Source organism: Nuphar pumila, chromosome 11, assembly GCF_984573655.1.
Source record: "Nuphar pumila chromosome 11, dmNupPumi1.hap1.1, whole genome shotgun sequence".
In the NCBI taxonomy this organism is placed as follows: Eukaryota; Viridiplantae; Streptophyta; class Magnoliopsida; order Nymphaeales; family Nymphaeaceae; genus Nuphar; species Nuphar pumila.
The window spans coordinates 46462702-46479450 of NC_143259.1; the positions used below are offsets into that span (position 1 = coordinate 46462702).

The following is a 16749-nucleotide window of genomic DNA, read 5'->3' on the forward strand; positions in this document are numbered from 1 at the left end:
CGGGTCAGAAATAACTTCACATTTTGAATTATTATTGGAAGAAATTTATAGTCCATGAAAATGGCAATATTTAAAGAACTTCAAAGGCCTCAGTACTTATTTCCAATATATTTTGATTTTCAGTAATTTTTTTAATTTTTGTGTTCTTATGATTCTTTTTTTTATTTTTATTGTGTTCCCAATATTATATATTGAGCATTTCCATTATTTTTCAACAAACAGAATTTTAGAATTTCGTGATCCCTAGGCTTGCAACATGTGTACGAAAACAATTAACTCCATTTTTTTAAACTACAAAGGTATTTAAAAAAAAATCTCTAAAATTCTTCTTTTTTGTATTGGCTATCCTTCCATCCTATTTCCACAGATCAATTCCACTAAAATCAAAGCTGACTAGTTCACTTTTGCATCAAACTTTACCAAGACGTACGTTCCTTTTGAACTTGGTCAAAGGATAGCCAGACAGTAGTACCATGCAGCCCATGGTGACTATAACAACTTACAAAACCCACTCGGATCCATGCTGTTCTTTGGTCAAACTAGTCCAGGTTGGTCTTAGAGACCGACGGAGTTCGATTCCATGTTTAAACTTGTGGATAGAGTAAACATCCACTTTGACTCGGCTCAGGGGATGACATGAGTCGAACCAACTCAAGTAGCTAGGCCCACAGTCCACAAGATTCGAACATGGGACCAGTACAATAGACTAAGAAATCGATAACTACCTAAAATTTTAGACTCATTAGTTAAAACGAAACCACAAGGAGAAAAAACAAAGTAGTAGGTGATTTTGATTGCTCCACTATCTATCACTATGAGCAATTGCTTAGAAAATCAGTCAGGCCTATGATCATTTTCTTTTTCTTAAAGAATAATGGTATTTGCTTTTGACTTTGTGCCATAAAACAATGATAATTGAGAATAGTTGGGCCCTCCTTTCTATTCAAAGAAAATTGAAATCCATGAACACTTTTCTTTGGCACTTCGCAAACTTCACCGAGTCAATATCGTGTAATTTTTTCTCGTTAGTACTCTTTTTTGTTCATAGATAGGTTTAGTATAACCAACTTCCAAGAATTAGAAAATTAAGAAAAAAAAATTGTGACAAACCTTGATTTTGATCAATCCAACAAGCAAAAGATGTCCGCAAGAAGCGTTTTTATCACTGGGTGAGCACCTTCATCACATAGATAAGCCGCGACAGGACACGAGACGAGTTTGTGGCATGAGTTGGTGAATGTTTTGGAGAATAGGACATGGTGTCGTGGTTTTTATTTTAATTATAGAAACCATTTTTTGTGTTTTAATACATAAAATGCATTTTTGAAAAAATATATAATTAAACTTATTAAAACTACTAAAATATATTAAGAAAATGTCTGTGCGTGTTCGGGTCGTGTCAGCATGTCCGATTGTATGTCCTTAGATAGGAGCCTTAAAGTGAGGTGTCATTGTGACATAGGTGAGCACCAACCTAATCTATTCGAGCACCTAATTAATCTATTCATAGATTACGGGGTATCTAAATTTTTCATATTTGGAATTCTCTTTCAGAATAAATGGATGCTATCATTCGAGTAATGGGTCCGTGCTAAACCCATTTGGTGCTAAATGAGTTTTGCAGCCTCTCTTGCTTTTGCTTTTTATGCGGTTCTGGCCCTATAAATGTATTGGGCATGATTGATTTACTAAGAATCAACGCCTGGATCATGTGTTTTCAATGAAAAAAAAAGATGTTTGGAGCCTCAAAAATTTACAAAAAATTTGGACCGTTGATTTTTCAAATTTTATAAAAGCCCACCCATGTGTTGGAATCAAACACTTCAAGAGCTGATCCCTATAAAATCAAGTACATAGATCACATCTATAGGGTCAGGATTTAAAAATAAAATAAAAAAGCCCAAAAAACTTATTTAGCACTCGGTTTAGCACCAAATGAATTTATAGCACCGATCCACATTACTCGCTGTCATTCATAACTTTCTCGTTTAAGAGAGAAAGAGAGATGATGCTCTCTGACCTAGTGTTTTGTCCAACTCCTTTGTGGCTTTTTCACTGTGCAATTGACGTGCAAATTGGGATAAGAAGAAAAAAAGGGAAGACAGACGATGACCCCAGTGGTTACGGTCTCGGACACTAATATCTTGTCATGTCTGTGCACCATTCCTGTGACCAACTCCACGAAAGGCCAGATGGAAAATTAAAGTAACATCTCTCTCTCTCTCTCTCTCTCTCTCTCTCTCCCTGGGTGGGCATACATACCACTCCCCCTTATAAGGCAGCCTTTGTACTCATCTTGATGGAAGGAATAATATCGAAGAGATTAGTCATTTTTAATGAGCCAGCTGCACCCTTTGGTATTTTGACTTAGGATTTGGTTTCAACGTCAAAAGCATTTAGCTTTTTGACGTTACTTTTGTGGTCATCAAGATGGATTTAAATACACACCCAGGCTTTTCTTGACTAAAGGACTGGTCCATAACGCTTGTTAGAATGTGGGGGATGTGACTCGCATGGTTGGTTCATTATCTCATTTGGCAGGTTCATGTTGTCACGGCATCGGTTCGTGCCTGATCAAAGCGCATAAGTTTGGAGATGCGCATGAGAGGACACGGGTTCAAATGATCCCGTATCTCATAGATTGGGTCATCGGACCAATCGCTCCATGCAAGGCTGCCATATGATTGGTTTATGAGGACCCAAGCTATGAGATATGAGATCATTGGATACCATCTACGAGCTGGGCTGAGAGGTGTCAAAATATTGAGCTGAGAGCGGGGCTGCTTGAGCTAGGTTTAATGTTTTTTGTTGAACTGAACTGGTTATAAAGGTTGGTTTCTGTGCTTAGCTTAGCTTAGCTCAGCCAATGGACTACTCGATCTTGATACATCTACACAAGTTAAGCTCGGCTTCATTATGAACTGAGATCACAATACATGTATCTACACCCAGAACTTGAATCCCAAATTCAAGAGATGTTGGTAAATGGGTCGTGTTCACCTAGTCACAAGTAGACTCGTTTGAGAGAGAGAGAGAGAGAGAGAGAGAGAGAGAGAGAGAGAGAGATTAAATTGGGTGGACATAAATAGCATGAAAACTCATGTGTAAAAAGTGAATCTCATTTGAACAATACTTTAAAAAGCAATTAAATATAAAACCTTTTTGGCACATAACCTCAAAAATAAACTACTTAAAAAGTAAGTTGACACAAACCCAAAAGTAAGATTTAAAAAGTGAATCTCATTTGTGTGAGATTCACTTTTTCATGAGATTTAAAAATCAGTGAATCTCTTTTGAATAATATTTTCACTTTTCAAACGCAACCAAATGTACCCTTAGTAGATCTTTGTAGCATTTAGTTAAAACACTTATAGTTCACCGATCCAGTACCATCAAGTAGCATTTCAAATAGTATGTCAATAGTTAACGGAATATTTTGTTGATCATATTATTCATTGTAAACGGAAAATATATGTTGAAGTTCTTGGTGGCACACATTGTGTATTTTCCATATTTTGCTAAGTTTAGTCCTTTTCCTTTTTGTCTTAGTAATGCCGAAAATAATTGAAAGTAAATCGTCACTCTTTATTCAAAGAATCAAACAACTACAAATGATCATCCCGTCATGAGAGCCAATCTGGTGTGTTTTTCCAATAGTTTTGTACATGCACAAGATAGGGGTCTGACCTAACATGTGGCTTGAGTTAAAAAAAAATGAAAAATAAGATGCAACAACATGAATTTTTTATTTTTAATAAATAAAAACTTGTTTGATATTTTAAAATATAATTGTATTAAACATCATTAAAATATTACAATAACATAAAAATATATTGAAAGTAGCATTGGCACATGTTAAAGTTATGTCAATGTGTCATAATTATAACCTATCTGAATCATGTCACCCATGACACATCCTCTAAATGGTGGGATGCGTCCTTAAATCGAAAGGATCTGATCTCATCATTGTAAGATTTGTGGGCGCAAAGACGTGCAAACACATGATGCAATGAAAGAATAAGAAAGCAATCAAGCACACAAGATACTGAATTTACGTGGTTCGGTAAAACTGACTACGCCCACGGGGAGTGTATGAGAAAAATCTTTATTAAAACTAATAAGTATATAATGTTATATGGCTCTCGAGAATAAGAATAAATACACTAATATGCAACTAATGGGATTACTTCGACCTGACAAGTCGAAACCGAAATCTGCACCACCTTCTTTCTCCTTCCTTGTCGTAACCTAAACAAGCTTATCTTCACCCTTGTGAACAAGAACCCTCAAAAACCTCTCTTGAAATCACACCTTGAAACCACCCCCTATACCTCTTATATAGATTTTTAATACTTAATTTTTAAAACAAAGAAAATACCTCTAATACGTTGAGGTTTTCTTAGTAATTAACATAGGAGAGAGACTCTAAGTGAGTCCCTTGTCTCATGTGGCAAGACAAAGCCACATTACCCCAACAATCTCCACCTTGGGTTTGGCTTGTCATCACTCATGCCAAAAAATTTCTCACCTTCAATGCCCCCCTCTGCTTGGGGCCCATGCTTCTAACCTGAAACATTAAGTCCAAGCAATGCTTGAACTTATCACTTGTAAGCAGCTTAGTCAACATATCAATTGCATTATCCTTTGTGTGAACCTTTACCAAGTCCAACTACCCATTTTCTATCATGTTTCGAATCTTATGATATCACACATTAATATGCTTTGAACTAGGGTAACTTACCAGATTAACTACTAAGTGAATCACACTCTAACTATCATAATATAGTTGTGCCTTCCTTTGCTCAATGCCGAGTTCATTAACCAGACTCTTAAGTCATATGCCTTATTTTACTGCTTCTAAAGCTGCCACATATTCTACATTAGTTGTGGACATAACAATCACTGATTAAAGCATTGATTTTCAACTCATTGGCCCACCTACTAGAGTAAAAATATAACCACCAATGGATCTTCTATTATCCAAGTCTCCTGCAAAGTCAGCATCAACATAACCTATAACATCACATGAAGACTTACTATGCGTAAACATGATACCAACACCTGTAGTGCCTCATAAATATAAAAAAATCCTGCATTTCAATGCTCATTTCTTGGATTCCCTATATACTTATTAACTGCACCCACAACATGTGTAATATCAAGCCTACTACACACCATGACATACATAAGACAACCCACTGCATTCATATATAGCACTTTAGACATGTATGCTTCTTCTTCCTTTGTGCTAAGATACAAGTGCATAAATAATTTGAAATGTATAGCAAGAAGAGTATTTGCAATTTTTTTTTTCATATTGAATCTTTCAAGTACCTTTTCGACATACTTCTTTGAGAAACCCATAACTTGCCAACCTTTTTGTTTCTATGGATCTCCATGCCACAGATCTTCTTTGCAATACCAAAATCCTTCATATCAAACTCCTGACTCAGGGTGAACTTTAATCTGTCAACTTCAATCATGCTTTTGACAGTAATTAACATATAATTCACATATAACATCAGAATAATATATGAATCATCATCAATAACTCAAAAGTAAACACAACTATAATAATTACTTCGAGTATACCCAACCTTGATCATATAAGAGTCAAAACGCTTATACCACTATCGAGGAGATTGATTCTACTCATAAAGTAATTTCTTTAACCTACAAACAAAACTCCTTGCCTACTTCCTTAAAACCATCTGGTTGTTGCGTGTAGATTTTCTCCTCTAGGTCTTTATGAAGGAATGCAGTCTTCACATCAAGCTGCTCAAACTCAAAATCATACATGGCAATCATTGCCAACAATAGCCAAATCAATGTGTGTTTCACACTTGATGAGATCACACTTCATTATAATTGGTTCATTCTCTCTGCGAAATCCCTCTGCCACCAATCGAGTCTTGAATTTTTTACCATCTTTTTATTATATAGCCTCTTTCTTCTTGAACACCTGCTTGTACCTTATAGATTTTTTGTCATTGGGTAACTCCACAAAGTCTCAAGTTTTATTCTTATAGAGTGACTCCATCTCTTCTGTCATAGCCAACATCTACTTATTACTATCATTTGAGTTGACAACATCTTTATAACATGATGGAACAATTACACTAATAGTTAGAGTAAAGAAAACCATATTTTCAAAATCATACTTTATTGGAGCCTTGTGGGTCCCTCTTTCTATGTATTTTGCTAAGATATAGGGTTGTTCTTGCTCTTGAACCATGCTAGGAGCTTCTTGAGAAGAAATCACATATTCTCTTATTGGTGGGTCTGTCTCATTCACCTCTACCTCTATTGTCAATTTTGTTTCACCATCTTTCTATTAAATGTAATCCTTCTTATTTGCTTTCACCATATGCTCTTCATCAAATACATTCCTTCTTCTAATAACCATATGGAAATTAAGATCTCATAACCTGTACCCCTTCACCCCCTTCTCATATTCGAGAAAGATGCAGGATTTAGACTTAGCATCTAACTTGAAATGCTATTCCCTATGTACATGAACATAGGCAAGACATTCAAAGACTTTCAAAATAAAATAATCCGCTTGCTTACCCGTCCATATCTCATATGGAGTCCTTCTATCAATTTTTTTAGATGGTGACTTGTTGATAATAAAGCAAGCCATGTTAATTGCCTCTTGCCTAGAAGCATTTCTCCAATCTTATATTCAATATCAAATTGTGAGTTTTTTTTATAAGAGTCATGTTCATCCTTTCTATCAAACCATTTTGTTGAGGTGTCTCTGGTGTAGTAAAGTGATGAGTGATTTTCTCATTTCTATAGAACTCCATAAACTCATTAGACATGCATTCCCCTTCATTATCTAACCTCAAACATTTTATCTTTTTCATGTTTGTCTCTACTTCTGTCTTTCACTACTTGAATTTTAAGAATGCTTCTCCTTTATTCTTCATGAAGTATACCCAAAATTTACTTGAACAGTCATTTACGAAGGTAATAAAATATTATTTACCATTAGATTTAATCAGTGCAGACCCGATGTTATAACTCATATGCTTTGCAGTTTTGGAAGTCACCTTGCATTGCTTTCTCAATACATAATATTTGTAGAAATCTAGTTTGTATGACAACATCATTCAATAAGTTTCTTTTATGAAGTTTCATAATACTTCCTTCATTCATATGCTCTAGCCGCATATGCCAAAGAGTGATCTGATTTGCACTAGCCTCTTCATTGATGGTCACAGCTACTCCACCTGAGAATGTCTTCCATATCAACATGTACAAGTTTCTTGTTAATTGGCCTTTCATGATTATCAAAGCTCTTTTAACATTAAGAACTCCACATGTTGCAAATCTACAACCACTTATATCTAAAGCACTTAAAGAGGTTAAACTTTTCTTAAGTTCAGGCACATATCTCACATCAATCAAGATTCTTATCACCAATCAAACATCTTAATTTTTATTATTCTTATTCATATTATCTTACACACAACATCATTACTTATAAGAACATCATCATAATCGTGATAGGTATCAAGCAAATATCTATGCAGTCACATATGGTATGAACATCCAAAATCCAAAATCCAATGATAAGAGAATTGATTCATACCTGTAGAAACTAAAAGAAGATTTGCACCATCACCTTCATTTTTGTTGGCAATCACACTTGCCTGTTTTAAGCTCTTGCCCTTCTTCTCTTTCTTCTCGATGCCCTCTTTTTGCTTCATGCATTCTATCTTAAGTGTCATTTCCTTTTTGCAATAATAGCAAGTAAGAATGTTCTTTCCTCTCCACTTAAATTGGTTCTTATTTTTAGGACCCTGTAACTTTGATCTACCTCTTTTTTTACTTGAATCACTTATTTTCAAAAGCCATTCTTCCTGAGGTCAGTTGGTGTTGAGCTTTTTCCTTATCTTCTTAGATAAAAGAGATAGTAACCTCATCAAACTCAAGAGTTTTCTTCTAAAATAAGAGAATAGTCACCAAGTGATCATATAATAGAGGAAGAGTGGTTAAAAGTAACAAAACTTGATCTTCTTCTTCAATCTTTACTTTAAGACTCAATAACTGAGTCAAGATCCTATTGAAGTTACATTCAAGTGATCCTGAAAATTTGAGTTTTCCACCATTTGAAGAGCATATATTTGATTTTTCAAATAAATCTTATTAGTCAACGATTTTGTCATGTATAAGCTTCTAATTTTAACCACATTTTCAAGGCAGGGTCTATATTCTTGACATTATAGAGGATATCATCCACAATATTAAGTTGAATAACACTAACCACTTGCACATATGGCGTTCAAATCATCATCAAACATATCCTTGGGTTTCTTATTTTTTCATAGAGGTCTTTAACCAGTCCTTGTTAGGTCAAGTGATCTTTCACTCTACATTGCTATAACACAAGGTTTATCTTTCCATTAAACTTTCAATCTTATACTTCACGCTTGATCCTTTCATTGTTATCGTGAACAAGCCTTAACATCGGGTCTTGTTTTGATCCCAGTTTATGAGCGCAAAAAGCGTGCAAACACGCAATGCAATGAAAAAACAAGAAAGCAATTAAGCACACAAGACATTGAATTTACATAGTTTGAAAAAATCACCTACGTTCATGGTGCGAGTACAAAAGAAATCTTTAATAAAATCACTAAGTATACGATGTTACAAGGCTCTCAAGAACAAGAAAAAATACACTAATATGCAACTAACACAGATTACCTCAACTCAACAAGTCAAAATTGAAATTTGTACCACCTTCTTTCTCCTCCCTTGTTGCAATCTGAACAAGCTTTCCCTTCACCCTTGTAAACAAGAATCCTCAAACACCTCTTTTGAAATCATACCTTGGAACCACCCTCTATACCTCTTATATAGATTTTTAACACTTAGTTTCCAAAACAAAGAGGAAAACCCCCAATACCCTGGTAACATAGGAGAGAGACTTTAAGTGGGTCCCTTGTTTCATTTCGAAAGACAAAGCCACGTTACCCCAACAAGATTCTCTTGCAAGCATAGTTGAATGAGATAGTTGGACAACTAGGTCAAGTTATGATAACCAAAGGGTCTCAGATTTGAACCCTCTCTCGTAGGCAACCAAAATGTGGACCTGTACAAAGGTTGATTTCAAGAATCACTTTGGGACCTGCCTTTTCCTCCATCGGTCTCCATTTCCCTTCCCAAATGTGATAACAGGATTTATCCTTGTAGCCAACTCCATATTTGATCTATTAACTTCTATTTCTGTGTGACAATTTATTTCATTTTTTTCTTTTCCCTTCCAGCAATGAAAAGTTTGTCAACCAAGTGAATAAGGAGAAGATTCGCATTCATTCCAACTCCAAGCATTGGATTAGTTTGGTCAAAGCTTCCAGAGAGGGTCGTTTGTTGTTCCCTTGGTGAATAACATGATATCTAAATTTCATGTTGGTCATATTCTTGCAAGGAATCCTGTATATATGTGAAAATTGGTTCCTCCTAACCGTCGGATGGTGCTGATTTCTTATGTTTTTAACCATGATTGTCAAATTTGATATCACAGATATATTCAACATGTTTCATTTGTTAGGAATACACTATTGGATCGTGTTTTTTCAATGAAAAATAGGATTTTATGAGTCCTTAAATTTATGAAAATTGTGAGCCATTGATTTTTGGTCATAATCAAATGACCCAAAAGCCTATTTCTACTAAACAGACAATGTAGATCACACCTATAAGACTAGATTTAAAAAAAAAAAAAAACTTAAAAAATTAGAGTATTTTGTACCCTTCCTACCATTAGGAAGAACCAATCTCTCTCTCTTTATATATATAGAGAGAAAGCGAGATATATATCGGATTCATACTCTAGCTGAATATCATAGGTGCGAGATTCATTTTACTAATTTGATCACACGAATCTATACTCTAGCTGAACATCATGGATATGAGATTCATTTTACTAATTTGATCCCACGAATGTGTTTTGCATGGTCCGTTTATACTAGGAAATGCACATTGGAGAGAGAGAGAGAGAGAGAGAGAGAGAGAGAGAGAGAGAGAGAGTGTTGCACCAGCGTGTAGAACAAGATAGTACATATAATGGTTGAACTTTTTTTAGTATTTTAAAAATTATTGCATTTGTACTAGGGGTGTCAACGGGTCAGGTTTGGTTCCAACCTAAGTGAGACCAAACCAAGATTTGATTTAAGATGCTGGTACCACGTACTGACTCGGGTCCAATCGGGCCTACCATAAGAGAAACCATACCCAGACCCTATAAGGATTACATGAACTAGACCCAGACCATACCTGATCATATATATATATATATATATACATTGAAAAGTTGCAGATATTAGTCAGAACTTGGGTCGGGCACGAGTTTGGTATGAAATTTTATAAACCATACCTGACTCCATATATTAATCGGATCCTTTCAATTTGGCCTGGATTCTAATTAAATCTCCTTGTTATCACCAAACTATAGGGTTTCATATGGTTGGGTTCGGGTCAAACCCAGTAGCAGCAATACCCAACTACTGCTAGTATAGATCCTGCCCAGTTTGCTAGCCTTTTTTGTTGCATTAAATATAGAATTATCACTAAAATGAATACTGACAGAATGTTCTGCCACAAAAGAGGCTAAACACTTTCACCTATACTAGCAGTTCCAAATGCCAGTAATTCAAATAGTTTATTTTTTTCTAATCCCAAAGTGGCAGAACATCAAAACAAAATAACATATCTGAAACCAAATGACTCTGAAACAATATGTTGTCAACAAATGAACATATAATTATGTTATTAACAAAAATTATACTGAAGTTTCTTAACAAAAATTACACTGAAGTTTAATACATCATATCAATTTGTTTACAAACATTGATTTTTCAATGAGAATGGTTAGCTCTAGCATACTTTGTGGCCTCTATCCAAGAACTGCAGTTTTAACATTTCTAGAACTCATAGCAGCATGTTTTTCCTTCGTCATCTTTGGAGTGAGATAACTAACCCCATGCCCATATCAGCACCTTTGAGACACCTCTCCATAAGGATAATTTTCAGCAGATAAGACCTGAAGAATATAATAAAAAACATGATGTACAATATTTTATCTTTTAATCAAGATAACCAATTAAACCAAGATACGTATCATCCATCTACAACCAATTAAAGAAAAAAAAATCGATGCGCTCAGTCACAAGAATTATTTTAGCAGATTGTTGATGATAACATGACATGATGGTGATAGGACATAAGATCATAAAGACTTTGGGGCAAGTCTAATGGTAGAAAATGATAAATTCTCATCCCTTATTTTAGGTATCTCGTCTCCTTCTTTTGCATCCTGATTTCTCTTATAAGACTTTATTCATCTCCATTTCATTAGACCACCTCTGAAAATCAATTCACAAGAGTGACAAGGTATGCACCTAGCAAGACAATTTTACTAGAAATAGATAAAGAAAATGATCCGTTCACAATAATGTAAGATTAACACACCAAACAATAGATGCCATTTTTCAGTGGCAGGTTATGTCAAAGAATTCGTTTGTGCACTTCTAATTTTAAAATTTAGTGTTGATTATTCCTTGCGACAACATATCACCTGAAGTTTTTATCTTACCTTACACGTGAAGTTATCAAGTTCTTAACAAGAGCCACTTGAAAATTGTATATCATCAACATACATGTTCCATATTTAAAGACTAATTCCTACCACACTATGCAATCCAAAAACTAAACATGTACATTTAACAAATGACATCATAAAGTATTCAACAAAAGCATATATCAAGATGGAAGCCACCATGCAACATATCTACAAATAGTTCAATAAACAATTACTTCTTTAAATGAACATAACATGAAAGGTCACAAAACAAAGATGATTCATAGTGTAGACGAGCACATCCAAAGCAAATAACGCTTTAGATGAATGGTAGCATCCAAAATATCCTTAGTCTTCACAAAGTCACTTGCCACTTATAAATTAAATAAACAAACCATGTCACAATTTGAGATGCTAATAAAAGGTTAGCATATTCAAAACAATGTAAATATAATGCACTTACTTTGAAAGGTTAGCAAATTTTGGTCAGCTGCAAATCACGGTGACAAGTTGTTGCACCTGTGCTTCCAAGTTTTGCGCGATACTTTCCAATTGCCTAATCAAGGTGTTAAGACATTGTTCATACATGTATGCTCTATGTCACACGAACTCTTCTAACAGGGCATCGCACCCGCACCCAGGCGGGTGCGTGCAGGTGCAACACTTGGACACAACTTCCTTTATGTTAGGTGAAGTCAACCACACCGAGGTCCATTTCTATCCAAAAGTAGATTTAGTTAACCCTAATCAAGTCCATTTATATATATATATATATATATATATATATATATATATATATATATATATATATATATATATATATATATATACTTCCCGCACCCAAGCTTTTTTAAAGTGCCACACCCCTGCATCCGTACCCGTACCCGCACCTATGTGACATAGTGTGTGCTTGATCCCTAGTTTAAGTTATTTTCTTAGCCTACTAAAAAAACAATTATCACCACATTGTATGACAAAAATTGCTTCTAAAAGTTATCTAAGAATAGTCTTTGGAAGGACAATGAAAAAAACAAACACTTTCTTGAAACCATGCAACAAGTGAATATCACTACACTAACGCTGAAGAAAGGCACCATATGTTTATATAAGCAAAAGAAAAAGGAACTATCTCTTGCATCCATACAGTTGAGATGATTCCCTTTATATACCTTCATAGCACATGCAAAATCAATCAATAAAGAAGTTGACCTACTTCACCATAACCATAAAATTGAAACACCTACAAAGCAAATCTCTCTAAGATATATACATTAAGAACCTATGCCTAGGTAACCAAGTTAATCACATTGAACTAGCCACACTACCCCACTTTTTATTTAGGGTTAAATACTATACATAATGTTTTATGCTACTATTAAAAAGATTCCAAAATGGCATACCTTCGAGTAATGTCGATTGTTGAGCCGAGGGATGCACATGCTAATATGGAATTCAGCTCCTGAAAAAAGATAGCTACATAAGAATAAATTATGAGGTTATTGTAAACAAAATTCCAATTTAAGTAGGTAGCAAAATAATTATTTAGATAAAATTACCATGAGCATTTCAAAGATGACAATCCATTGTTAAAAAACTCCTATATTTTGTTAAATGTAGATAGTTTACTTGCAACACGATGGTGTTTTCAAGTTAAAATGGAAAAGATGTAACAAGCAATGGGAATGGATAGACAGATCATGGATGTCCAACCTAGATCTCGCACATTTTCTAACAATTTGATAAAAAATTGTATTTAGATTCAGATCTACACAATTGGACCAGGTTGGGCTATTAAACATTTTATTTCAGCAAACACAAATAGCTTAAAAGAACATCTTGTTATTACTAAAATGGCTTACAAGATTATTCTCCGTAACCACATAAAATGAAAAATACAAGTACCTTAGAAAAATTGTCAACCACATATGTTTAAGCAAAGTTGGAGTCCAAGTGTCAACCATCATTTGAGCATATTGAATGTGAGTATAGCTATGTGATACCACTCGTACAACTGAACTGGTAGGACAAGGGCAATATTCACTAAAAATAAAAAAATTGAGAGGGGGTGGGCGTAGGACTTTAGTAGTATATATATACATCTGTATATCATGTATATGCATATGCATAGAAACTTGAAACATATAAAAAGTACAATATGGCGTGTACAAATGCTAATGAAACCTATATATAAAATATAAGACAAACATATACAAAATGTACACATTTCATATGTAACATATGTATGGATGAAAACACCAAGAAATACTTGGCACCAACACCTTTCAAGTACCTATTTTACATATAAATTTAGCAAAAACAAATATTTTAAAAAAACTAAGGCAATAAAAACCTTGCATAGTCATTTAAAATAAGTGACCAATAATAGTAACTTTTCTCTTCTTTTTGTAGAAGAAAACAAGGCTTTTCAAGAAATGGAAATCCAATTTTATTTATTTCATAAGAAACTAACACACAAGATGGCAATTACATACGATATTGTAATTTTATATGTTTCAGGTTTATAGAAACAATGATGTTTCATTAATGTAATACTTGAGCGACATCATCATTTCTATGAACCTGAAACGAAATAGATTTCAATGAAACATCATTGTTTCTGCTTACTGTGCGAATGATGATGTCCACAAATTGGTTATTCGCAAGAATAACAGACTGAGTCTCAGAAAGAAGGTATTAACAATGCAGAAAACTTGATGGCAGAAAGAACTAAAAATAGCAGGTGAAGGGATTGCTGTAGAGGAAAGTCTAGGCTATCAGTCACAACTAAAACATTAGCCCACACTTTTTTTTCCTACCCATAGACATGCATATGCAAATGCATTGTAGAGAAAATGTGGAAGACATTGCGAGAGACTCAATACAATACTTGAGCAATAGCTCGGGCCCTCTTCCACCCTTCCCACTTAATTCAATTATTACCATCATAATTTGCCAACTCAAATAGAATTGAACAAGATCCCCAACTGCCCAATGACTTCACAAACAAGGAGCAACATGAAAAAAAAATAGGTTAATTTTTTTTTTTAAAATTCAAAATCACCATCATAAGGAATACATATCCCTGAAAATGTGAAAAAGCAAATACCTACAAGAGAAATCATGATAAAAGGCAAATAAAACCGAACCCAACCTGAGAAAAGAGATAAGAAGGAAGAAAGACATTAAAGAAGCCTCAACCTTGATCCTATGCCATTCCAAAAACACACCCCTAATCAGTCCCAACATGCTCCATCATATTCTTTCATTTGGACATCATGCGCTTGACAAAGCAGCATTATGATTCATCGATGCTGGTGTCAAGGAAAAGCATGATTTTTTTACGTTGGTTTCCAAAGATAATAACATTAAGATAGAAATAAGGCCCTAAATTAATACTGGACTATTAAGATAGAAATAAGGCCCTAAATTAATACTGGACTACATTTAATAGCAGTATATGGGAAGGTGCCGGTTTTGATCGAGGTATGAATAACAGTGCTGGAGATTCTTAGTGTGAATTTGGTTCACGTTCTTTGAAAAGCTCTACAAGCCTTGCGGATAAGAGAATGACCGACATGTTAGTTTAGTCTATTAGCCAAGGAGGTTTAGACAATTTCACATCTACTAGATCCATGCCTTCTATAAAGCTTCAAAAAAGAACGTAGATCTAGAAGGACCTAAGTGCAAATGTTTAATGCCAACTCTATTGTTAATAGAATGGGTGGCTCATCCCCAAGACAGTTAGCCCCCATGTTACTGTATAAGGTCGTGTGGCCATAAGATGACTGTTGGGAGGTCATTCCAACAGTCACTTTCTCTCAAAGGATACAACTTTTCATACATGTAACAGTTAAATTACAAATAAATTAAACATAAATTAATCAAATAATATGATATGCTTAAAATACAGTTACATGCATGAAACACCAAGAGATATGTCTCTTGGAGCTGAAGGGATTTCTCTTAGAAAACAAAAGTCTAATTCTTTGGATCTAAAGAGAACAATTGCAGTGTAAGAGGGTTGAAAAGTACGGACCTTCCTGGCAATTTCAAGCATAACAAGGCACGCTTCAGCCCACCATATTTCGTGCTCTCGCTTGTTCAAGTTTCTATAGTGGTATCAGAGCGAGGCGGTTCCCTCCTATAATGGTAATCATGTGCACAACATTGGACCTTATAAAAATGAAACAAGAAAATAAGCAAAAAGAGGTCAGTCGATTTTCATTTTGCTTTGACAAACAGTGAACAAAAATTCATTGTTTGTAAAAAAACTGGAAACAGTCCTCAAAAAAGGTGTTGCAGTTTTGCCCCATTAGGCCCACACATTGTACTCTAACAAGTCGTGTGTTCATCTGGTTCAACTCTGAAACCAAATCATGTCAAATTGTTTCACTTTAGCAACCATGACATGCAAGAAAATACAAGTTCCAAATTCAGAACTGTGGATAAAATTTCTCAGTCAGTAGAAATTTGGTCATACCTTAAATAAGATGAATTTAAATCTAAGATTTTTACTGTAGATGAACATACATGTTAATTATCAATAAAAAAATATAGACCTAAACTCATTCCGAATCAGAAAATAAAAATTCTAGAACCATTGATTGTTACAGTCTTGTTCGGTTCAGTCTTTCCAAAGAAATATCAGCCATGTATAATATATAATTAAATAAATTCTGAGATTTTACTGAGGGTAGCATAGAATGTTTAAAACAAGCTCAAAAACACCCTGAGTTAAAACTTATTAGCAACAGAGAATTAAAATTCATACAATATAGGTTATTTGATAAACTACTTTTCAGAAATTATAAGTTCTTAAATGATATTGCAAGTTTTTTAATTTCCAAACCGTAAAGAATCAGTGAACAAGATTTTTTTTGTGTTTTTCAATACACAAATTAACATACATAAAAATTTCAATCATAAATCTTGAATATATTGGGAGCTATAATTTTTACAAAAACGTACAACCTGCACAAATTTTATGTTAGGACAAAAATTATGTGTCGACATGCAAAGGTCGTATCTCCCAACTAGAAACTCATTTGAGCCTAATTTTTTTTCTAGGATTGCTTCCATATGTCTGAAACATCCTTTTAAATTTTCAAGATTTATGGGTTTACCGTTTTAGAGAACTATTTTTTTCTTTATTACTAGTCGGA

At 34.3% G+C, this 16749-nt stretch overlaps 1 long non-coding RNA gene across 1 annotated transcript; it reads right to left on the minus strand.

The window, feature by feature from the left end:
* Positions 1–10762: 10762 nt before the first annotated feature.
* Positions 10763–13567, minus strand: LOC149822335 (uncharacterized). The gene is made up of 3 exons (XR_016425905.1): positions 13490–13567; positions 12988–13046; positions 10763–11050 (listed from the first exon to the last, which is right to left on the minus strand). It is a non-coding gene; the product is annotated as an uncharacterized LOC149822335 (long non-coding RNA).
* Positions 13568–16749: the final 3182 nt, after the last annotated feature.